The sequence below is a fragment of the Sciurus vulgaris genome, assembly GCF_902686455.1.
Source record: "Sciurus vulgaris genome assembly, chromosome: 16".
Lineage (NCBI taxonomy): Eukaryota > Metazoa > Chordata > Mammalia > Rodentia > Sciuridae > Sciurus > Sciurus vulgaris.
The window spans coordinates 71098820-71124819 of NC_136477.1; the positions used below are offsets into that span (position 1 = coordinate 71098820).

Consider the following 26000-nt stretch of genomic DNA (forward strand, 5'->3'; position numbering starts at 1 on the left):
AGCAAGCCAGGTTCATCAGTCTAAAAGAAGGAGTGTAATTCTACGGTTATTTATCCCTTCTAATTAATTGGGGTCTGTATTAGTACTGGAAGTCAGCCTTACATCCTGCCTATTCTCTGTGGATGATGGCCTATTATCTCAAATTAACTCAGGTCTTTATATCAGAAGTTACACTTCTGTAAGGCACTAACAGATTACAGCTAAAGTTTACAACAAAAATACAAAATGAAATTAACAGTAACAAAACCACATTCTGTTTGTATAATTGCTACAGTCCAAGAAACATTTTTTTAAGAATCTCAAACCTTATTTAGTTATATTATATCCCTATTTATTTTGAGGTCACAGTAATCTTTACAACAACAAAAAAATCCATCTTCTGAATACAACTTTAAATGAGTAGAAGTCAAGCATATTTTGGAGCCATTCTAACATGGAGTAATGTGGTAGGCAGAGCTCTATCTCAGGAAAGGTGGGGCTCTTCATAAATAAGAATATAACATTACATCTGAAACATGAATCAAAGAACAGCTAAGAGAGATTTTATCCCTTTTTGTGGGAAAGTGGCAAAATGTTTTCATATTTTACAATATCCTTTAAACAGATCAGGCTCTCATTATCTCTTAAATATACCTTTAAATTTCTACCCCAGTGTAAAAAGTAACAAATGATTACATACATATTATAGATAACAGGTCCAGTTACAGAACATTAAATTATATTTTTGGGAACAGGGTGATATCTGTGTAGCTAACTGTCTTAATCACCAGGATGCAGGCAGTTGCGACTGCACCCTCAAAAGCAAATACAGCGCAAACAGGACTGCTGGGACCCTGTGCTTATCGAGGTTGTTAAGAAATATTTGTCTGAGGAATGTGCAGCTGCCTAGAAACCTTATCTATCAAGGACAGGGGGGCCTAACTCCAACTCATCTCCTGCATAGTTCACCCCTTCCCTCCTCCCTTCTTCCTCTAGGACTATTCAGTTCTGGTGGGACCCAATGAGAATCAAATAGATTGGCAGGACCCAACCAGAGGAGGACTAATGTTTAGCTGTTCAAATGTTAACCAATTAAAAAGATCACTGTAAAACTGTTTGCTTTTCATTATAAAAAGCTTGATAAACAAAGGCTCAGGGCCTCTTAGAGTCATGGGTTACCGAGTGCTTGGAGGACCAGGCTCGAGCTTGCTAATAAATGACTCTTTGTTGCTTGCATTGATTGTGGTCTCTGGTGGTCTTTGTGGGGTCTTGAGCCGCTGGGCACAACATATGGGGGCTTGCCCTGGATACCCCAAGCCCACCCAGACACCTGATCATAGAGTCATAAGTGACATCATTGGCCAGTGAGTAAGGCATTGCCGTATTTCTGTCTGGATTACCTGCAGGTTCTGGCTCTGGGCTGGCAAAGTCCTGGTGGACATACTATAGGACTCCAGCAGGGTCTCGAGAGACGTCCCCTCCACCCATCTGGGCAGGCTTTGTGCTGCATCTGGGGGACTCTGTCGCATCTGGGCTTTTATTTTTGTCGACAAAATACCAACTAGCCAACTTTGATCTAGTGCGCTATATGTCTGCCTGTTTGTGTATTGTACCATACAGTCTTTACTCTTGTCTCATATTAAATTCTTTATTGTGTTAGTCCAATCTTAGGCTTAAGGATACTCATTTCAGGGTACTTTACAGTCCTTTTCCTTGTTTCTAACAGATTTCTTTACTCCAATATCCCTAGGCGGAGAGCTCAGCAGATCCATTCCCCAAAAGTAGTGGGAAATAATGTTTTGTGATTTTCTGCATTCAAACCTAACCTGATTTCTCAACCAGAAACAAAAAAAAGATTAAAAAGTCCTGGGCAATCCCCCCCCCCACCACCTGGCCTTGCTGAAGCCTGCATTGGAATGTAAACTGTAGCAGTCTCAGCGGGACAGGGGAGAGTAACCTGAGAGAAAAAAAAAAAAAAAAGTGTTCGTGTTAAATTCCTGGACTGCTACACAGAACTAACTCATTTTCTAGGATTCTTATTTTGTTTTGTTTTTCTTTAATGCTGTATTTCTGAGCTCTTAATTATGATCCTACATACCTAGATTAATGATTTTTTTGATCAGTTCTATTTTTATCCAACTCTAGAGTTATTTTTAAACATCTGTGATTGTTCTCCAATAAGTAAAGTACATCTTTTATGTGCCACCACCCAGGAGGAATATCAAAAGGCCATTGCAGAACTCCTAAACTTCTTAGCTAATAGGAATTAAAAGATCAAAAAATAAAGCTTAATTATGTCATCAACAGGTTCAATACTACAGAAAATAGCCACTATAGGACAATATTCTGCCCCAGGAATATCAAGAAGGGGCCTTACTTCAAGCTCTTGTCCTCAGCTTACCTATGAAGCAAGATTTAACCTGTTTGTCACAAGGGGAAAAATAAATCCTGGATAATCAGCCATAGGCAGCTCAATAACCAATGGCATATCTCAGTGAGGAACTTAGCAAAGTAGCTTTATTCTCAAAAGTAATGGAAAATAAGGTCTCATAATTTTCTTTAACATCCAACCTGTCCTGATGAGATGGCTAAAATGCCCTAGGCACAAGGTTTCTGTTAAAACCTGTTAGATCCTTCCAAATCTCAGTAAAGGTTTACATTGAAATGTAAATAAAGGAAGCCTAATAGCTCAGTAGGAGACTGGTCTCAAACCCAGGGGGGAAAAAAAGGTAAAAAGAGTCTTATCTGAACTCCAGCAAAAGTAAATTTTATGGTGTTTTACTAAAGTAATTAATGGTCATATCATTTTTCCAGGACTTTTGTTTTTTCAATTCTATATTTTTTGAGCTCATGATTTTTTTGATCAGTTCTATTTTTTATTCAACTAGAATTTTTAAACATCTGTTACATTGCAATGGAGATTCACCTATAAAGTTACAAGGCCTTTGATTTTGTGTTATTTGTTTTTGTGTCTGATGTCATGTTTTGTCTGTATCAAAATTGAGCACTCCTAAAATTGAAATTTAAAAATGGATCCAAATACTTTTATTCACATGATTTTAAAGGGTTTCATTTAAATTGGGTAAACTAATAAAAGTAAAATGTCTTTAAAAATAATTTGCAAGTCTCTAAGTGGTCAAACTAATGAAATGTTGATGTTAAACAATGTCTAATATCAATTGTTTCTAGGACTTTTCTTCAACAGGAAAGAGACAGCAAATACTGTTTAGGACACTTGTCTGATATCTTGGTTTTGCAGAATAAGTGAATTAAATTTAACATGTATAGGACTACTCAAATGTGTTTATAAAGACATCTGATTAATTTGCAAAGTTAAAATGCTAATTGTTAAATAACATTAAGTACTCTTAAGTCCTTAAATTCCATGGGGTATCATACTTAAACATTATTGGTGTTTTCATAGGTTGATAAATTAAAAAGTGTTTAAAATTACTTTGTGTCATTACTAAAAACAAGGTTATTAAGAGTTATGTCCTAACAGGTAAAACCCCAATCCAGAGAGTGAGCATTCCATCTGCTTCCTTACCACTTCCCCCTGCTCCGCCTGCAGTTCTGCAAAGCTCCAAGGAGCTCTTAGATTTGGATTTAGAGTTACCATCTTCCCTCTCACTGTGTTTCAGTTTGAGTACTATAAACAACAAAGTATTTTATCTTGTTAAAATAGAGTTATTTATCTAAATTCAGAAATTTCATGACAGTTGTTTCAGAATGTGAACAAAAAGGTGTTGACAGAAAGGAAAGAGAAAATAAAAGGTTCTGGGTATGGAAATATATTTAGTAAAAGGGAAAAGGAAATGTTTCTGGGTAAGAAAGTGTTTATGTGATGAAATACATAAAGGTCTAAGTAAATGCTAAGAAAGTCTGTGTGTAAGTAAAGAGCAAATGTCAAGAAGTTTGCATGAAACTAAGTTGGTTACAAGTATGTGAGACAATCAGTTAAAGCTGTTTAAGGTTTTTCCTAAGGTGAAATACTAATGTCCTGATAGAAACCAAAGTCTAATCTATTTGGTAAAATGACATGGTAAAATGACAAGGATTTGAAACACTAATTTACTCTTAACTCTGTGTCTATTAAGTTTTATTCTTTAGAACAATTAGTCTTAAAAATTGAAGTTTATACAATTATGATTAAACAACTGTTAAGAGTATTGTACTATGTTACAGAGTCTACATTTTTCTTTAAAGACTAAATTTGGTAAAATATAGAAGTATCAAGGTAATTGTAAAATGATCACTCTTTGTATATTAAATGTGTTCATATTTTCCAGGTATACAAGTTTTTAAAGCAGGGAATTTATCAAGCACTGCTCTTCTCCAGAATATACTTGTCTGTAATGGTAATCTTAAACTTAAGGAGTACATTTTATTGGGGATTTATTTTTATCATTTAATGTTCTATTATGGGACCTATTATCAATAAAATGTATGTAAAATTGGTTACTTGTTTCACTGTGATATAAACTTAAATGTTAATGTATATCTAAGAGTTAGTGACAGCCTGATTTGTTTAAAGGTTCATATAGCAGAAGGTAAAAGCATTTAGATACACAAAAGAAAACTTAAAAGCTCTCTCAGCCTTTCTTTGATTGATTCCTGTTTTGGATATAATGTTAGACTGTGTTAACTAATGTTCATATAGACTCAGGAATCAATATATGTAAACTTCTTAAAATGACATGCACAATAGCAAAATGCACAATAGCAAAAATGGGACAACAATAACTGAGATTGGGGTCTCTGACCACATGACTGTAGCATGCCTGGTGCCTGGAAGTGTTCCTGTGTAGGGGCACAAGATGCCTAACTGCTGTGGCAGTTCCCTCCCTGGGGAGGCTCTGTACAGGATTCCTATCAGCTCTTACATTGATCTCAGGCACACAGCTCTTGGGCAGAGAAAAAAAATTGTTTTGCTAGATAACCAGTGTTTCATCAGCTCCCTTCTCTAGTTCCTGCCCACCTTACAGTAACTTTGGACAGTGGACTTCTTTGAGAGCTACACAGAGTTCCTAACATTGCACTTTGCAGTTGTGGAAAGAGTTACGTAGATGTTCTAGTCTCTGTAACTCTCCTGAAAACAAAGAACAATGCTTACATAGTCTTTAACCTAATAATAAGACATGTATAAAGATTGCTAACATAACTCTTTAGATCTGCATCTCGATCAGAGAACAGAGCGCCATCTGATCTCAGCTTAGTCTTCAAAATCTGTGTTTATAAACCTTTATTTTCTAATACTCCTTTGTCCCTCACTGAACTTGAAAATTTGGTCATGCTGGTCATGGCAAAAGGGGAAAAAATTAGCTTCAGGATTAAAACATTTTACTTAATATTTGTGAAGAGCCCTGCCTTACCTGAGATAAGGCTCTGCCTCATCATGCTGCATGTTAGAGTGACTCTAAAATAAGTTAGACTACAGCTTATTTAAAGTTATAGTCAAAAGATTGTTTTTTGTTGTAAAATAACTATGATCTCAAATAGGGGCTATAATGTGGTTCTCAGTCAAAATTCAAGATAGCTATTATACAAGCTGAATATGTTTTTACTCTTGATAATTTCATTTTGTAAAACTGTTGCCTGTTACTGTTTTGCAGAGGTAGCTGCTTCCAGAACATACAACCTAGGTAACTTGTGATAATAAGCCATCACCTATAGAACAGATAGTGGTAACTCCCAGTACTAATACAGATTCCAGTCAGATAAAAGGGTAAATAACTGTAAAGTTATAGACATTGAAGTTAAAGTCCAGTATTCTTATTTTATGACTGGTGAGACTGGCTTGCTGGATGATTAAGGTCAAACTTAGAAATTAGAATTAAATACAGAGACCAAGAAAAAAAACAATATCTTGCCCTCAAAGTCAGCCTGAACCCAGGGAATAAGGGGACTTCTCTAGGGAGCACTGCAACTCTGGGTCACACAATCTCCTGATCAAGGAGATTGTTGAGACCACTAGAGGATGAAAAATGACTCAGTACATCTGCTGCAGAGGAAAGTCATGGAAAAGGGAGACATCCCTGATGCTTTCAAGGAAAGCCACATCATCGAGAAGACCCTGCCTAACCAATGGCAGTGATGGAGCTAAGAAGCTGCTCTTAAGTTCTCTACAAGTGACCCCTGTGGGAACTCAGCTGACTCTTTAACAAGACAGGAAGCAGGTCAATTTGACCAGCTTGATCTTAGACACCCAGCAAAACAGTTAAAACCCAAAATACAGCCATTCTTGGGCATTTAAAAGAAATAATAGTTAAATGTAACTTAAGATGTACACTTGTATTAGCCCACTAGAATGAAAAGTGGAAGTTACAAATGATAAAAAGATTCTTCAGCAAATGTGCCTGATAACTATCAAGAGAAACTGCCAGAGTAAGAAGTTTTTAGTCAGTTTAAGACCTTCATAGGCTACACAGGTAGGCTTAATCTATGTTTGCTAGCATGATTACCTAGCCCTAAGTAACAGAAGTATAGAGATCTCTATAAACACAGGTTATATCAATAAAGTGATATTTTACAAAAATCAGATGACATTAAGTAGCTTAACTATATTTTCTGGGAACATCTATGATATTAGGAGTTAAATGTTGTGTTTACATTCCTGATAACCTGGACAATGTTAAAGTCCCCAAATAAAGGCCTTGTCCTCTCCAGCCTTTGCTCGGCCTAGTTATGGGAACAATTTCTCAGTTGTTCTACCTCCTGGTAAAAGATTGACTTCCATCATTTTCATGATACTCAGTGGCATGTTTCAGATGCTACAACATTTACTTTGTACTAATCTCCTTTAAGTACTCATGTCTTTTTGTTCTTCTCTCATAGAAGCACCTACCCCCAGATGACTTTATAACCTGCTCTTCCCCAGCCAGACTTCTACCTTGGACTCCTCCATTGACCCAATTTAAAAAAAAAAAAAAGAAAGAAACTCCAAGCTGCTTGCCCCACACCACCCACTTCCAGCTCGAAGAAGCCAGAGCGGTCATTGACCCCCTTCCCCAGCAGCATGGAGTTCCTAAGATTAGAGGGAGAAATAAAGTCAGAATTAAGAACAGGTAGTTAGTGTAGAAATAGGGGATCGGGTCAAATCGAGGAATTAAAGGCCATGAAACCCATTTGCTTCTGGAAGTTGGAGACTGCCTCTGGGAGAATAAAATGTTAAGGGTCTCCAAAGCTCATTGATTACCAAATTTACCTGCCTCTAAAGACTGTAAGCAAGGAGGTCTATGAGCAGCCCTAGGAGAAAAATGCTGTTTTTATATAGATCACTCTGGGATAATCAAGGATAATATGACAAAAGTCAGAGAAGGACAAACATACAGAATGCTGCTTTCACATTCACCTTCAATAATTCTATATTTTGCCTGTTTCTTGCTCAGTTCTTTCTTAAGGCATCAAGAACTTGGGCCATAGCCAGAACCCTAACAATAACAATACCTGATCACTGCAGTGGAAATATACATCTTTTAAACTGTGGGCAAAGAGGTTGAGGCAAGGACAAAAATTTAAAGACAAAAATGATGAGGAATAAATCAGTTACTTTAAAAGTTTAAACCTTGGTCACCATAGTTAAAAACAAGAGTGGCCTCAATATGAGACTGCCCAGACAATTGTTGGACAGATCCTTGTAGAAGCACTTTTTTTTATAAAGTTGTAGTGGTCTCTGTACAAATTGTGATCATGGCAGAATATTTTGTGATAGTTACTAACAAGTAACTGTTGCCCCCTCTGAGTCAGTATTTAGTTGTAACTGGGTTGAACTACCAGTCAGAGAAGAGGAGGCTAGAGTTTGGGATATCAGAACCATCTCTGCTTATTCCTTAGATTTATGGTCATCTTCACAGAGTGTAGGTGTAAGAGAAGAGGTATATAGTTGAGGCTGGTTTAAAAATACTTTTGTCTTTATTAAAAATCCCACTAAGTGACCACTGCACTGTTGCCAGCCCTTGCACTGAGCCCTGATTTCTGCCCCTCATGCCTGGCATTCACAAGAAGTTAGACTTGACACTGGCACCTGCTCAGGGTGACAGTTGCAGCAACACTGGATAGGTAGAAAACACCTGGATGTGGTGTCTATGACTTACCTCTAGTGTTTCATATCCATAAAGGAACAGAGGAACAATACCACTTAGCAGAACCCATAGAAAACCATGGGAAACTAAGGAGAAATCACTCTGCTGAGCTTGCTGCCCTATGTCAGCTCCCCCAATCCTTGGCATTTATCTGTTTTCTTGTTGCTATACCTTACACCTTCATAGAGACAGAGGTGTAGACCTCCCCACCCCTAGCTGTCTCAGACCCCAGGTGCACCAGTTTCTCCTGTGCTTTCAAGTATTTAGGCCTCTCAGTATCTTTTTTTATCCAGCAGAGGGCAGTGGTTCCTCATTTTCTAGTTTACTTTCCAACTAATGCCTGAGGTTCCAAAATATGGTTAACCATCCCTGACTTTGTAAACCCTGGGTGTCCCAGATCTGACTGTCGCTGTTCTTTGTCAAGAAGGTGCCAGAATCCACACTTACCCTTCACTCTGTTGGATGTCTTGCTCAACTCTTAGTTTCCAGGCTCTGCCACCCCATAAGTTCTCTGTGGAGTTTGGGTGGCTATGTCTGCAGTCAAGAAGGCATGAAACTGCTCAGTTAGCTTGTGGGAGGGGAAAGAACCTGTGGATTTCAAGAGTTGTCATTTGTCCTCCAATCTTCTGTCCAGTACTGTCTACATCTCAGCCTCAACTTTCAGCCTCAACTTTTTTTCAGGTCTTTCTCTGTGTGCTTTCACTTGCCCTCATCTCAGTGGAGAGGTACCAAAGAGTGTTTATGTCAAGACCTCTGCAGTAACCTGGTTCCTTTTGCAGGTATATTCCTCCTTATCAAACCCTCTCTACACACAGCTTAAGAGATTTCCATGCAATCACTCAGACCTCAGACCTCAGGCAGACTGCAGGTAACACATGCTCATTAAGATTAGAGTAAAAATGTCACAGGTGCTGAAGCTGTTGCACAGAGATGAGAGCACCATCTTCCTGCTCCCACCTCCACTTTTGTCAGGTTCTAGCTTTCCCAGTTGTCCTACACAGTAGCATGAGAAAAGGTGAGAACGTAAGTCCAGGCTACTCTGCCCTATCTCTTGTACCAGTGAGGTGAGATAAAGATTGGAAGCCAGTGGGTGAAGCTTTGAATTGAAGAAGTCATTTTTATGTATATGCTTTAAAATCTTTCTTACTTTTTTTTAATCTTTCAGTGTTGGGGAGTGAACCTGAGCTATACCACCCAAGCCTTTTTTTTCTTTCTTTTTCTTTTCTTTTTTCTTGGATATGATCTAATTAAGTTATCCAGGCTGACTTCAAACTTGAGATCCTCCTCAGCCTCCCAAGTCACTAGTATAATAGGAATGCACCACCATACCTGGCTAGTGTTTTGAAATGTTTTAATTTTGATATTTATGAACTTTATATGAGCAAATGTATCATTCCCAGTCCTTGCATGTGATAAAGAGCTCCATCAACAGAGGAGTACTTATGTCACTCATTTTAAACCATGACTAATTCATCCTTTTTCCTAGACTCCTTTTTGGAGAAGGAGTTGAAGAACTCCTGCCCAGGTACACTGACCTTGGCCCTGGTCATATCCCACTCATATTTGCCAGTCCTCTACTACCCATAACACTCCACCTGGACATTATCTGGGGTATACAAAGTACTAAATGCAGGCCCAGGTTCATGGACACCACTCCAGTACAGACACATGAGTCTGAAACTCCTTTCCCCACCACACCAGCACATCCAGTATGCTCATCAGCACCATTGTGATTTTCACTAGGAGAAACACCTGCTGAGGTGTATGGATGGTAAGATACCATTACCTTGAGACAACAACTTCACCCAATACATGTGGGACCACAGTGCGCCATCATCAGCAGTCCATGAAAACACTGATCATTAGCAAGGTAAAACTCAGGACAACTGTAACGATCAGTTGGGTAGGAGGCCAAAACTCCCCAAACAACTACCAAACACACAGTGGTATACCCAGTGGGCAACCATTCTCAAACCAAACCTAACTCACCCTCTTCTCCATCTGTCCTTCACACACCACAGCCAGAATGGAGCCCTATGAATCTATAGGGATCATTTTTTTATGTGGGAGGGTGAGTACCAGGGATGGAACTCAGGGGCACTCAATGACTGAGATACATCCTCAGTCCTATTTTGCATTTTATTTACACAAAGGTTCTCATGGAGTTGCTTAGCACCTCATTTTTGCTGTGACTGGTCTTTACCATGCTATCCCTCCTACCTTAGGCTCCTGACTGCTAGGATTACAAGCTTGTGCCACCACACCTGGCCACAGGGGGCTTATATTTATAGAAGAGTACACCTAATATAAGTTTGCTTGGATGTTCTGGGCTCCATTCACCTGGATCTGAGGGGTAATTCTTAGCCACAATCAACCTCGAAATAGGACATAGTATATGTCATACTGCCTCCCAGTGACTCTGCTTTTAGCTTTCTGCTGTTTAATTTTACACACATGATAACCAATATAAAATGAGAAAAAAATTCACAAACACACAAACAGAAAAACAAGAAAAATGAAACAAAACAAAAAACCCAAAGCTTACTGTATCGTTACTCACTTTATGACAATAGGCAAAAATTTAAGCAGACCTGATATGGTTGCTGGAAATATTTAAGTACAACTTATTTCTCTCTCTGTTTCACACACACATGAGATAGAATAGGTAGAATTTTTATTTTGAGGAAAGTAGTTCAGTCCTCAAAATTAAAAATATGGACTTCATGAGAAACTCCACTTACCTGATAGAAAAATAAAACCTTAGACAAGTGTATGAGAAATTAGACTAAATATTTAAAGGTTAGAAACAAAATCAGATACTTTCACATTTTCATTTAAGGAAGAGATGTTCTTCTAGGCCTTGCTAAATTCTTAATGCAATCTCTAGCAGTGCAGATCTGGGGTATTGCAGATTTCCCCCTATACGCTTATAGTGGCCCTATAGATTTCCAAAACCCTTTCTTTAAGGGGAGATCAATATTAGCAGTGCCCAATTCAGACAGTATGCAATCATAGACCAAATAGCTCCTATGAGGACAATAAAAAAATTGTCATAATAAACAGAATAAGAACAAATATCTTCAGTAAAACAAACAGATTTGTAATAAGGTCTGCAGTTTCAAATGGAGGACAAAGAAGATGCAGAGGGATGTAGAATGTGGTTGTTAATGGGATAGAAAAGAATATACAGAAGTTCCAGATAATAGAAAGGGTGAGAGCATAATCAAAAGAAATTGGATGTTAGCATGCAAAAAAGGGAGAAAGAGACTCTGAGGGAACAGGTAAACAAAAGGAAAAGAGAGCAAGAAAAGTAAAGGAATAAAAACTTAATTTTTTTCAATAAGGAGAAAAAAGAAAATCTATAGTATAACAGTCATATAGTAATGAAACCTCCAAGTCTTCAGTAGCCTAATGAATGAGAGGTACCTGACAATGAGCTTCAAGCCTCCAGCAAGTGTCTGAAGATGGGATTTACCCCACCTAAAGATCAGTGCTCCAGCTTCCAGGATTATCCAAAATGGCCACTCTGGCTTCAAAATGTGTTAGCAAATGGAGAGCTGCAGCTCAGGATGTGGCTGTGGTCAGCAGGAGGTCCTGGAGGCAGGATGCATTTGGTCAGGCAGGGGTTCTGCAGGTCAGGTGTGTTTGGTGTGGTTGTGGGATCCTGGAGGCCAGTTGCAATCAGTCGGTCTAGGGTCCCGGTGCTAGGGTGCATTTAGTTGGTCTGGGTGTCTTGGTGGCAGGGATCAGTCAGTGGATGTGAGGGTCCCAGAGGCAGGGAGTGATTGTTTGGGCTGAGGGCTCTTGTAGACGGTGCTCAATCAGTCCAGCCAAGGGTCCTATGGGGCCTGGCTGTTGTCTCAAAATGGTGGCAGCCATGTGTAATCAAAGCTGCAGGTACTGTAACAGTGAACTTCCAGGCAACAGCAGGGAGCTGATTCTCCACTGGCAGTTGGCGATCAGTTTGCTGATTGTTGTCGGACAGCTGGGAGGTGAACCTTGTGCATTGGGTGATGGATAGGTGTAAGGCAGGTGATGGACAGGTAGGAGGCAGGTAAATGGCAAATGATAGGCGCCTGACAGTGAGCAGTCTGCACTCAAAAAAGGCGTCAGTATTCTGGCAGACTTCAGGTGATCACAATGACAAAATATATATTTAAGCTTTTTAAATTCTTTGCACACTCAGTAAATTAGTCTTATCTGAAGTTCAGATGGTGAAGATTTTATAGGCTCTCTTCATGCTCTTGATTGTTTGTCTCTGAAGAAGTTTTATAGTTTGATGTCATCCCATTTATTGATTTTTTTTATTTTAATTATTGCACTTCAGAAGTTGATGGCACGTGGGGCCTTTATTTTCTTCTAGTATGAGCAGGTCTAATACCTAGTTTTATCATCCATGTTGAGTTCAGTTATTTGCAGGGTGAAAGAGAAGGGTTAAATTTCATTTCACTACACATGGATCACCAGATTTTCCAGCACTAGTTTTTGAGGATAATATCTTTTCTCCAATGTATATTTTTGGTGCCTTTGTCCAGTATAAGATTATTCTATGTATGTGGTTTTGCCTCTGTGCCTTCTATTCTACTCCATTGGTGTTCTTCCCTGTTTTGGTGCCAATACAATGCTGTTTTTGTTACTATAACTATATAGCAGAATTGAACATCTGGTATTGTGATGCCTCTTGCTTCATTTTGTCTTTTTTTTTTTTGCTAAGTTTTGCTTTTACTCTTCAGGGCTTGTTATTTTCCCAAATGAATTTCATGACAGTTTTTTTTTTTTTTTATTTCTATGGAGAATGCCACTAGACTTTTTTTAGATGTTGATTGAACTTTATTTTTATACATTTATTTTTATGTACTACTGGGAATCAGACACAGTACCTCACATATTCTGTGTAGGTGCTCTACCACTGAGTTGCAACCCCAGCCCCACCATTGGAACTTTAAGAGGAATTGCATTAAATCTTTTGGAAGCGTGGCCATTTGGGGAATATTAATTCTGCCCATCCAAGTACATGGGAGATCTTTCCATCTTCTAAGTTCTTCATTTTTTTTCTATACAGTTCTGTAGTCTTCATTAAAGTTTCACCTCTTTTTTTAGATTAATTCCCAGGTATATTTTTGAGATTATTGTGAATGAGATAGATTTCCTAATTTCTTCTTAAAGTTGATTCATTGGTGCTGTATAATAGCATAATTGATTCATAGCATTTTTGCAGAATTCATTTATGAGTTCTAGAAGTTTTCTGGTAGATATTTGTCTTTTTTTAATTTGTTCTTTTTAGATTTACATAACAATAAGTATACTGAGATATATTTATAGAAATATGGAGTATATCAAATTCTAATTGGGATCCCAGTCTTGTGGTCATACATGATGAGATTCATTGTGTTGTATTTACATATGTAAGGAAAATTGTGTCATTTATTCCACTGTATTTTCTATTCCTATACCTGTTCCCTTCATTTCCCTTTGTCTAATATACTTAACAACTATTCTTCCCCACTACTTTCTTGTGTTTTAGCATCCATGTATCAGAGAACATTCAACCTTTGTATTTTGGGGTTTGGCTTATTTTACTTAGCATGATATTCCATGCTAGGATTCATCCATTTACTGGCAAATGTCAGAAAGTCATTCTTTTTTACATATGAGCAATATTTCATCGTGTATCTATACCACATTTTCTTTATCCATTCATTTGTTGAAGGGCTCTTTGATTGGTTCCATAGCTTAGCTATTGTGAATTGAACTGCTATAAATATTGATGTGTCCTAATCACTGTTGTAGGCTGATGTTTTTCGTTTCTTATGAGGGATTGAACCCAGGGATACTTAACTACTGAGTCACATCCTCACCTACCTTTTTCATAATTTATTTAGAGACAAGGTCTTGCAGAATTGCTTGGGCCTTGTTAAATTGTTGAGGCTGTCTTTAAACTCCTGATCCTCTTGCCTCTGCCTCTCAAGCTGCTGGGACAGTATGCTGATCTTAACTCCTTTGGATATCAAGTTTTTGGGTCTTCTAAATATAGGATCATGTAATCAGCAAATAGAGTTTGATCTCTTATTTTCCTGTTGAGTGCCATCTTGGACAAGATGGCACCTGGCAGTGAGCCAAAGGGCACTGGATACCAATATAAGGAAGTACCCAAAAAGGTTGCTTGCCTACTAGTTCCTTGGAGGCTTATGACGTGTTAATACCAAGCTCTACGATTGGCTCTCTAATATCATGCCACACGTGGACAGCTCGTGATCCATATAGTGCTATGCTGACATTCCTCTGCATGCTGTCCTGCATGTGAGAAAGCTTTGCTATAATTGGCTGATAAGCTAGGAGCCTGGTGGAGGAGAGAGGGAGAGGGTAGAAGAAGGGAGATAGTGGCAGAACAAAGGAGGCAGGAAAACAGGGAGGAATAAATCTCGTCAACTAAAGATTTGTGGTGTCTCCTTTCTCTGCGCTGGTTCCACTGGATGGAACATTTTCCTACTTATATCACTTTAATTTCTTTCTTTGTCTAATTTCTCTGGCTAGAGTTTCAAGGACTATGTTGATTAGAAGTGATAAAAGAGGGAATACCTCTCTTGTACAAATTGTTATAGGAAATACTTTTAATATTTCTCTATTTAGAAGGTTGGCCTTGATTTTGATGTGTATAACTTTTTTTTTATTGTAAACAAATGGGATACATGTTGTTTCTGTGTTTGTACATGGCGTAAAGGCATACCATTTGTGTAATCATAAATTTACATAGAGTAATGTTGTTTGATTCATTCTGTTATTTTTCCCTTCCCCCCACCCCTCCCACCCCTCTTTACCCTCTATACAGTACTTCCTTCCTCCATATTTGCCCCCCTCCCTAACCCTAACTCTAACCCTAACACTAACTTTTACAATGTTGAGGTATTTTCCTTGTATCCCTGGTATTTCTTTTTCTTTTTTTTTTTATTTTGCATTGCTGGGGATTGAACCCAGGGCCTTGTGCATGCAAGGCAGGCACTCTACCAACTGATCTATATCCCCAGACCTCTAGTGTTTTTAAGACAAATGGATACTGTATTTTTTTCCATTTATTAAGATAATCTGTGGTTCTTGTCTTTAAGTCTATTTATTTGATGAATTAAATTTATTGATTTATGTATATTGAATCAATTGTGCATCCCTGGGATTAAACCCACTTAATCATGAATTTTTAAATAATCAAAGAAAATACAGAACAGTTTTATGAAAACATAGAGCTTACTTATGGTGACTTTCTAGTTCACAGACTTCCTAATTAAATAAAAGTTTTCAAAACTACACTTTTATTAAGCTTTTGACATAATTATAAAATATACAATAATGAGCAAACATCTGTTTTACAACTAAAAATGTAGACACAGATGTAAATTCTATTTTCATAACCATTTTACAAATACACCTTCCTCTCATCCCTTAGGGTCTTTACTTTAAAAGTGAACTAGAAATGACTATTTGCTGCTTATTTTACCTTAACCACATTTGGCATTCATTATGGTTTGTACCCCTTACCCACATTGAATTAAGTTACTTCTATAATTGTACATTTAAAGTGTACTGTATTTTGTTCCCCATATTCTTGGAAGTTTCCTACATTTGTAAATTCTTAAGTCAAAGATCTTGACCGTAGCAGAAGTTTCTGTACACCTTCCTCAGGATCCATCTTCCATGGGGTTGGGATACAGTAGTTTCTAGTGTAGAAAATAACCTAACTTGCATCCCAGGACCTGTGACATGGAAAAGAAATGAAGAAACACTGGTGAAGAATTTAATGTACCTATACCAGCTGAGTGGCCAGATGCTCATAGAACCAACATCATTTTTAAAAAATTATGTGTTTCCTCATGTGGGTCATATGTTCCAAAACAAGCACTGTTTTAGTTTTTTTAAGTAAAGTATCACTAAAGGGATCTAAAGGGCTTGAGCTAGAGGAATCTTATCTAGAATGTACCAGCTTCAATTACTCTTCAATCCTCAAACCAAAACAAGTAATATAGAGAATGCTTAGCCAAATATATATGTCAAAGGTACAGATGCACCATGCCTTTTTTTCCCCACATAATTGGATTTTTCTCCCATCACTTAACCTTAGAAGGAAATTTCTATGTTTGTAAACATTTCATAGCACCACACTTCTTAAAATTTCTGTCTAAACTTTGAGGCTATTGCATAGAAGTTTTGATCAAGAAGGCCCAAATTTTGTTTTAAATTGCAAGAATATCATTTGTCCAAAAATAAACAATCAAAAGTGATTCAAATGATTGAATATAGTTAAATGGATTCCATTTTCTCATTGTATAATTCTGTTTTGCTCCTATAAGTAACAGAAGGTGGTTTCAGAAATGGAGAAATTTTTTGTAAAAATTATGATCAATATTTCTTTCTTCATTGATGAACTTATAGATTTTGGGGATATTTTGAAATGGTGCTTCTGTTTTTCAATAATTTTTACTTATGTGGGTTTTGCTTAAATGTAAGACTAGCTCTTCAAACTTAAATTTGAATAATATTGCTTCAGACCCTATAAGTTTATTTCCTTAAATCTTTGAGTCTAACCTCAAATTTAATTCATAGAATCTCATTGCCAATTAATTATAGAGTTTTAATGACCTGGGGTCTGGTTTTGAAGGGTAAAAGCATTTCAGTTAATTACTGCAATTTAATAAATATAATTCAGAACAACAATCCATATCATTCTTAGGATGGTTGTATTTCTTAATTTGTTCTTGGGTATCTGGGAGAGTTCATTGAGATATAATGACATGTAACCTTTGAAATAAAGTTTTGTGAGTTAATGCTTTTTATCTTCAATTAGATCATTAGTTTGAAATTCACTGAGATTTAAAAACAGCATTTGCCATTCTCCCAATTTTTTTTGTACTGGCAGGATCAGTTTACTGATAAACTGCATACGGTCCTATTTCTTTTTTAATTTTGAGGCATGTTCTTGCTGAGATGTTGAGGCTGGCCTCAAACTTCTAGTCCTCCTGCCTCAGATACATGAGTCACTGGGATTATAGATGTGTGACATCATGCTCACTCACTACCCTCTTTTTATTTATTTTTATTTTATTCATTTATTTGTGGTGCTGGGGATTGAACCCAGGGTCTTGTGCTTGCAAGGCATGTACTCTACCAGCTGAGCTATACCCCCAACATTTTCTCTATTTTGTTTGTGTTACCCCTTTTTAATTACCAGAGATAGCCCCTTATAAATCTGACTTTTTGAATGGTTGATCCAACTAAATTTACTTTGGAATTATAAAAACTTAATAACTCTACCCAAGAAAAGGTAACTTTGTGATGACATATCAGAATCACAAGTATGTAGGTAGATATCTGCTGAAAGAGGTAATAAGACATAGGAGTACTTTGAAGAACTCCATCTTCCCCCTTATTAACACTCTTTAAAAGTATGGTAATAAATTGACATGAGTACAAATATTTTCTTAAAATTTTCCAAGGACCTCAATTATAGTTGATTGGTTCTATTTTTTCATCCCCATTTATACTTGATCTTGTGGCACATAGTAACAGTTCAATTATGGCCTCTTCTGTGGCTGGAGCCATACTTGACAGTGATGTAAACAAAAAGTTGAGGGTCTGTTCCAGTCTGGGAAAGTTCATAAGCAAGGCAGAGAAGCCCACATAATCAGCTAACTGTAGTACTGACATAAAACTGCTTTTCTTAGCAATGTAAATGTCATATAAGTAACAGGTTTTTTTTGTTGCCTTCTACAAGGCAAATATAGGTTAATGATGTGGTGTACCCCAATTGCACAAATTTGCCTGTCTTCATGTTGTAAATAGAAATTTGCAAGAATATAGCCAATGATGTGTTCAGTGCTCAGATAATACAAACAGAGTTCTCTCTGCCTCAAGTTTATTAACCTGGAGACAAGATTGTAAGTTTTTCCTTTTAATGTCATATGAAAAGTAACAGAGAGACAAAGACTGAGAGAGACAGAGAGAGAGAGAGAGAGAGAGAACATGGGTGAGGGAGTTGACCAAAACCAAATTACTAAGACCTGGCACAAGTTTGTTTACTTTAAGTTTATTATAAACAAAGACCAAACAGCAAACATCTTTGTCATTTCCAATCTTGTTTTGTTGCACCAACTTTGCACTTGGTCCGAGTGGAATAGGTTTTGACATCACCTTGAATGTTTTTTTCCCTGAAATATGTGAGAGCTCTTCTATGGAGGATATAGGGAGAAACATTAAATACTTTGATGCAAACTGTGTCTTAGTACCCCTGGAACATGATTTTCCCAGATAACAGAGACTTTGTTTAATTTACTTCCTTAATCCAAGTACATCAAACATTGACTACCATGGTTGAATAAATACATATAGAAATGATTGAATATTACCAGATTTAAATTTCACAGATATCTTGGTGTCCGTCCTTGAACAACCTATGTGAGGGGGAGAAAGGCACTGAGGATGGTTTGCTAGATATCTTGCACTAGTTTGCTAAATTGCATGCAAAAAGGAGGGTTCAGCCCCCAAAAATTGTTCTTGATTTTTCTTGCTATAAGCCACATTTTAATTATCCCATTTTTTTCCTGAAAAATAAAACCACACATTCCTTCCATTTTCACAAGTCATTGAAGAGTTAGCATAAAATTGTGTCCTTCAGAGAACAGAGGACATAACTTTCAACAATATTTTCTAAATTCTCCAGTACATTATTTCAGTGAGAATAATAAAAATATTTTTTTCTTTTCTGTTTAAGGAATTTTATGTCATATTCTTGGAAGCATATTTCCATCCAATCTCTCTTACCAGTGGTTCAGTGATATGAGTCAAGGAAGCAATGATGATAAAATTAATATAATCCAAATGTAATTATTATATCTGGCCATTCTCCAAGTTACTAACATTATCTCAAATCCCACTTTATCAGGTATGAGACTAGAAACACCTGCTTGTTTATAAGATCCATGTGAATGATAAGTTTCTACCATCCTTTTACCTTCAGTCTGTGGATGTCTTTGCCTATGAGGTGAGATGACTGGAGACAGAATATTGCTTGGTCTTGTTTTTTAATCCAACCTACCAGCCTGTGTCTTTGGAGTGATAATTTGAGTACATTAACACTCAGTATTATTATTGAAAGATGAATTTTATATCATGGCATTTTGATTTATTTCTAGTTTTAAAGTTTAATTAGATTTTCCTTTGATATAACATTCTTCAAGTGTAGATTAATCCTCTGATAGTTTTCAAATGTGTTCTCCATTTCTTCCTCATGAAATATTTCATGTAATACATTTTGTACTGCCAGCTTTCTCATTGTGAATTCTTTTAACTTTTGTTCATCAAAAGTTATGGAAGGATTTTATTTTATCCTCAAATATAAAGTTTATTTTTCCAGGGACTAGTATTCTTGGATAGCATTCATTTTCTTTTGGAACTTTGTTTAAATTATCTCAAGTCCTCCTAGTTTTTATGTCCTGGGTTGAAAAATCACCTGAAATCCAGATTGGTCTACTTCTAAATGTGACCATTTTTCTCCAGCTGCTTTAAAAATTCTGTCCTTTTTCTGTAGGTTAGGCAGAAAGTTGCCTCTAAATGGGTTTGCTGTAATTTTGTATATTTGGAGTGCTGTATGCCTACTGTATTTGATTTTTCATTTTATTTTTAAAATTTGTGAATTTTCCTGTTATTATTTTATTGAAAATATTGTGCATTCATTTAATTTGTACCTCTGAGCCTCTATAATGCCTAGATTTTAACTTTTACTAGTATCCCATAATTCTTGAAAATTCTGTTCAAGGTCTCTTAACATTTTTTCTCCATGATCAAGTTTATTTTCAAGACCATGGAGCTGGGTTTGTGGTAGAGCACTTGCCTAGAAAGTGTAAGGCATTAGTTTCAATTCTTAGCACCACATATAAATGAATAAAATAAAGGTCTATCAAGATCTCAACACAATATTTAAAAATAAATTATGTAATTGTGTTTGTTGCCTGAAATATATCTTTCAAGTGATCTAGTCTATTAGTAATCATTTCCATTGATTTATTTAAATTAATTTTAATTGTAAACAAATGGGATACATGTTGATTCTCTGTTTGAATTTTTAACTTGGTATATTGATTCTTCCATTTCAAGTATTTTCAGTTGATTCTACTTCAACATTCCTATCTCCTTTTCAAAGTGATTTTTCACTTCTTATATTTTCTCTCTGATTCCCCCTTTTACATCATCTTTTACCTTTTAGATCACCTTATCTATTAACTTTCTATATTTCATCCCTGACATTTCCTGCACTGCAATGTCAATGGAGTCTACTGTGATTCATCCTGTTTTGCTGTGCAAGTTTTCCCTTGCTTCTTTATATTGTTTATATGTCTACCCATCTATTTGAATGGATTTGAAGCAGTAGGGCTTCTACTCTGCAAGCTTTTAGTGATCTTGTAGGTTTACAGTGCCTCACAGATTAGGGAAGTCAAATAAAAGCAAAAAAACCTTATATGGGATTAAATTAAGTACTTAGTTCCTATTATGACATCTACGGTGTTGGTTGACACAGTAAACAAAAATGGTCAGATCAGCAATTTCAGTAAAAACAATAGGTACTCATAAATTATGTCTGTCATAAATTCAAATAATAGGAATTATTTATTAATTTCTGTGTATTAACTGTTGCTATAGCATTAGTCATATTGTCTGACATTTTATAAATCAGTGGTAAGAGAAATTAAAAATAGAGTTAAGAGGAAAGAAGAGATCAGAGAAAAAGGTTTGCAATTTCAAAAGTTGAATAGGGCTGATGCAGAGGCAACATAGGATGTGTTGTTTATGAGGGGGAGGAGAAGAAATAGAGGTATAAAAAAAGCAAGAGTGAAAGAGCAGACAATGAGTTTGTCTTTTATTGGTTTGTCTTCTAATTTTAGATTTTTAAATTAGTGCATTATAGATATATATAAAATTGAAATTCACTGTGCTTTTTTCATTTATGTACATGAGAGAGTTTTGTTTGTTTCATTCTACTGTTTATCCCTCTTTGTCCATCTTCCCTTCCCTATAACCCATTCCTTTACTCCACAGATGCCTCTTCTCTTTTCATTGGAATTCCCCTTTTTCCATTATTTGGTCCAGAATTCACATATGAGGGGAAATATTTGACCCTTGATTTTCTGAGTCTGGTTTATTTCACATAAAATTGTGTTCTTCGGTTTCATCAATATTCCATCAATTGCTATCATTTTATTCTTCTGTATAACTAAGTAAAACTCCATTGTTTATACACACCATATTTTCTTTATCCATTAGTCTGTTGATGGGTATGTGGGCTGGTTTTGGAATTTGGTTATTGTGAATTGTGTTGCTTTAAACACTGAAGTGGCTGTGTCTTTATAGTATGCTGATTTTAGATCTTTAGATATATACAGAGGAGTGGAACAACTGGGTGCACTATAACTGCCTATTCTTCTGTATGTTCATATAGAAACATAGGAAAGTTATGTCTAATTTATTCTATTGTCATTCCTATTTCTATCCCCTCCTTTCCCTTCATTCTCCCTTATCTAATCTAATAAACTCCTATACTTTGCTTCCCCCTGATATGTGTATCCCTCATATTATTCACATTATTCTTGGTAATTGCTATTGCGAGTGGAGTGAGATAAAATTTCTATGTAGTTCTTTTTGAATGTAGTAGTTTTATTGAAGCATAGGAAAAGAACGAGGGACAATAATAGACTTTCTCCTCCATGCAGGTGTTTTTTTCTTTTTTTTAATTGTAAATAAATGGAATACATGTTGTTTCTCTGTTTGTACATGGAGTAAATGCCTACCATTTGTGTAATCATAAATTTACATAGGGTAATGTTGTTTGATTCATTCTGTTATTTTCTCTTTTCCCCACCCCTCCCACCCCTTTTTTCCCTCTATACAGTCCTTTCTTCCTACTTTCTTGCCCCCCTCCCTAACCCTAACACTAACCCCTTCCTCCCCCCATATGTATCATCATCTGCTTATCAGTGAGATCACTCTTCCTTTGGTTTTTTGAGATTGGCTTATTTCACTTAGCATGATATTCTCCAATTTCATCCATTTGGCCGCAAACATCATAATTTTATCATTCCTTGTGGCTGAGTAATATTCCATTGTGTGTATATATATATATATATATATATATATATATATATATATATATATACCACAGTTTCTTTATCCATTCATCAATTGAAGGACATCTAGGTTGGTTCCATAATCTGGCTATGGTGAATTGAGCAGCTATGAACATTGATGTGGCTGTATCTCTGTAGTATGCTGATTTTAAGTCCTTTGGTTATAGGCCAAGGAGTGGGATAGCTGGGTCAAATGGTGGGTCCATTCCAAGCTTTCTGAGGAATCTCCACACTGCTTTCCAGAGTGGCTGCACTAATTTGCAGCCCCACCAGCAATGTATGAGTATACCTTTTTCCCCACATCCTCTCCAACACCTATTGTTGCTTGTATTCTTGAAAATCACCAATCTAATTGGGGTGAGATGGAATCTTAGGGTGGTTTTGATTTGCAAAATGATGATACTACCTAAAGTGCTATACAGATTCAATGCAATTCCAATTAAAATCCCAATAGCGTACCTTACAGAAATAGAGCAAGCAATTATGAAATTCATCTGGAAGAATAAGAAACCCAGAATAGCTAAAGCAATCCTTAGTGGGAAGAGTGAAACAGGGGGTATCACAATACCAGATCTTCAACTCTACTACAAAGCAATAGTAACAAAAACGGCATGATATCGGTACCAAAATAGAGAGGTAGATCAGTGGTACAAAATAGAGGACACGGATACAAACCCAAATAAATACAATTTTCTCATACTAGACAAAGGGGCCAAAAATATACAATGGAGAAAAAATAGCCTGTTCAACAAATAATGCTGGGAGAATTGGAAATCCATATGTAACAGAATGAAACTAAACCCCTATCTCTCACCATGCATGAAACTAAAAATGGATTAAGGACCTTGGAATCAGACCAGAGACCCTGCAGATTATAGGATAAAAAGTAGGTCCAGATCTTCAACATGTCGGCTTACCACCAGACTTCCTCAAAAGATCTCCCATAGCACAAACAATGAAAGCAAGAATCAATAACTGGGATACATTCAAACTAAAAATCTTTCTCTCAGCAAAGGAAACTATCAGCAATGGGAAGAATGAGCCTACAGAGTGGGAGAAAATCTTTGCCAATCATACTTCAGATAGAACACTAATCTCCAGAATCTATAAAGAACTCAAAAAAATTTACACCAAGAGCACAAATAATCCAATTGACAAATGGGCTAAGGAAATGAATAGACACTCCATGCCGTTTTGATTTGCATTTTCCTGATTGCTGGAGATGTTGAACATTTTTTCATATATATGTTGGCCATTTGTATTTCTTCTCATGAGCAATGTGTGTTTAGATTTTTTTTCCCATTCAGTAATTGGGGGAGTTCATGGTGTTTCCAGTTCTTTTTATATTTTGTATATTAATTTCCTATCTTAGGAGGTGAAAAAGATTTTCTTCCATTGTTAGGCTCTTTATTCACATTCTTGTTTTCTTTGTGTTGAAGAAGTTTTGAAATTTTATTTCATCCTACTTACTGATTCTTGGTTTTATTTCTTGTGTGAAAGTTGATGCATTTGTCAATATATCAGAGTGTTTGACCTACATTTTCTTTAAGCAACTGTAGTTTCTGGTTTTATTCCTAGGTCTTTGATCCTCTTTGTGTTGGCTTTTGTGCAGGGTGAGAAATGGTGATCAAGTTTTTTTTTTTTTTTCTACATACGGATATGCTGTTTTCATAGCACCATTTCTTTTTTTAATTTTTTATTATTATTTTTATTTAGCTTTTATTTTTTTTGCAGACTGCATTTTGATTCATTGTACATAAATGGAGTACACCATTTTGTTTCTATGGTTGTACACAGCGTAGATTCATACCATTCATGTAATCATACATGTACATAGGGAATGATGTCTGTCTCATTCCACCATTTTTCATACCCCTCCCTCTTATTTCCTTCTACATATTCTAAAGTTCCCCCATTATTCTCTCATTCCTCACACCCCACTCCCATTATATATCATTATCCACTTATCAGAGAAAACATTCAGCCTTTGGTTTTTTGGGCTTGGCTTATTTCACTTAGCATGATAGTCTCCAATTCCATCCATTTATTTGCAAAAGCCATAATATTATTCTTTATGGCTGAATAGTATTCCATTATGTATATATACCAGAGTTTCTTCTTCCATTCATCTGTTGAAGGGCATCCAGGTTGGTGCCACAATCTAGCTATTGTGAACTGAGCTGCTATAAACATTGATATGGCTGTGTCACTGTAGTTTGCTGATTTTTGGGTATAAACTAAGGAGTGGGATAACTGAGTCAAATGGTTGGTCCATTCCAAGTTTTCTTAGGATTCTCCATACTGCATTCCAGAGTGGCTGCACTGTTTCTTAAAAGTCTCTTTTCTCCAACATATATTTTTGGTAGTTTCATCACATGTCAGCTCACTGTATCTATGTGGATTTGTCTGTATTTTCTATTCCATTGGTTATATATATATGTCTTATATATATGTATAAATTTATATTTATGAATATGTATTTATTTATATGCATTTACATATAAATTTATATATGTAAATGAAAAAAATATACATATATAAATTATTTTTTGGTACTGGTGATTGAACATAGAAATGATTTGCCAATTAGCTATGTATACTACTAACCACTTTTAAATGATTTTCATATTTTTATTAGTATATTATAGTTTTACATAATGATGAGATATATTGTTACATATTCATACATGCATTCAATATAAAAATATACAACATCATTTCCCAGTGTTTTTCTTTTCTTTTTCCCTCCCTCCCCCAGGTTTCTTTCTTCATTTTTATTTGTTCTTTTCAGATATACATGACAGTTGAGTATATTCTGAGATATTATACATGCATGGAATATAGCTCATTCTAATTTAGGATCCTATTCTTGTGGTTGTACATGGTGTAGAATTTCAATGGTCATGTATTCATATGTGAAAATAGGACAGTTTTATAAAATTTATTTTAATGTCTTTCCTATTCTATGCCACTCCCTTATATTTTTCCCTCTTTGTCTAATGCAATGAACTTCTGTTTTTCCCTCCCAACCCCTTATTGTATGTTAGCATTCACATATCAGAGAGAATATTTGGCCTATGATTTTTTGGGACTGGCTTATTTCACTTAGCATGATAGTGATTCATCCATTTACCAGCAAATGGCATAATCTCATTCTTCTTTATGGATGAGTAATATTTCATTGTATATACATACCATATGGTCTTTATCCATTCATCTGTTGAGGGGCACCAAGTTTGGTTCCATAGCTTTGCTCTTGTGAAGTGAGTTCCATCACTCTAGTATACTGATTTTAAATCTTTCGTATATCTACTGAGGGGTGGGATAACTGGGTCAAATGGTGGTTCCATTCCATATTTTCTTAGGAATGTCCATATTGCTTTCCAGAATGGTTTTACCAATTTGCAGTCCCACCAGAAATGTAAGAGTGAACATTTTTCCCCATATTCTCACCAACATTTATTATTGTATTCTTGATAATTGCCATTCTGACTGGAATGGGATGGAATCTCAGTAGTTCTAATTTGCATACATCTAAATGCTAAAGACATTAAACCTTTTCTCATATATTTGTTGACTATTTGTATTTCTTCTGTGAATTGCTTGCTAAGTTTCTTTGCATATGTATGTGTGTATATATATATATACACACACACACACACACACACACACACACACACATACATACATATAAACATTTAGGTATTGAAATAGTCTTTAGAATTTTTGAACTATACAAATAAGATCAGTATGGATATATGTAAGGGGTATCATTGAG

At 36.1% G+C, this 26000-nt stretch overlaps 1 long non-coding RNA gene across 1 annotated transcript in view; it reads right to left on the reverse strand.

Annotated features, from left to right (window-relative positions):
• Positions 1-26000, reverse strand: part of LOC306646644 — a 982690-nt gene that overhangs the window by 67530 nt on the left and 889160 nt on the right. The window contains exon 2 of the long non-coding RNA XR_013759919.1: positions 4715-5667. This is a non-coding gene — a long non-coding RNA (uncharacterized lncRNA). The remainder of the gene's footprint in view (positions 1-4714; positions 5668-26000) is intronic.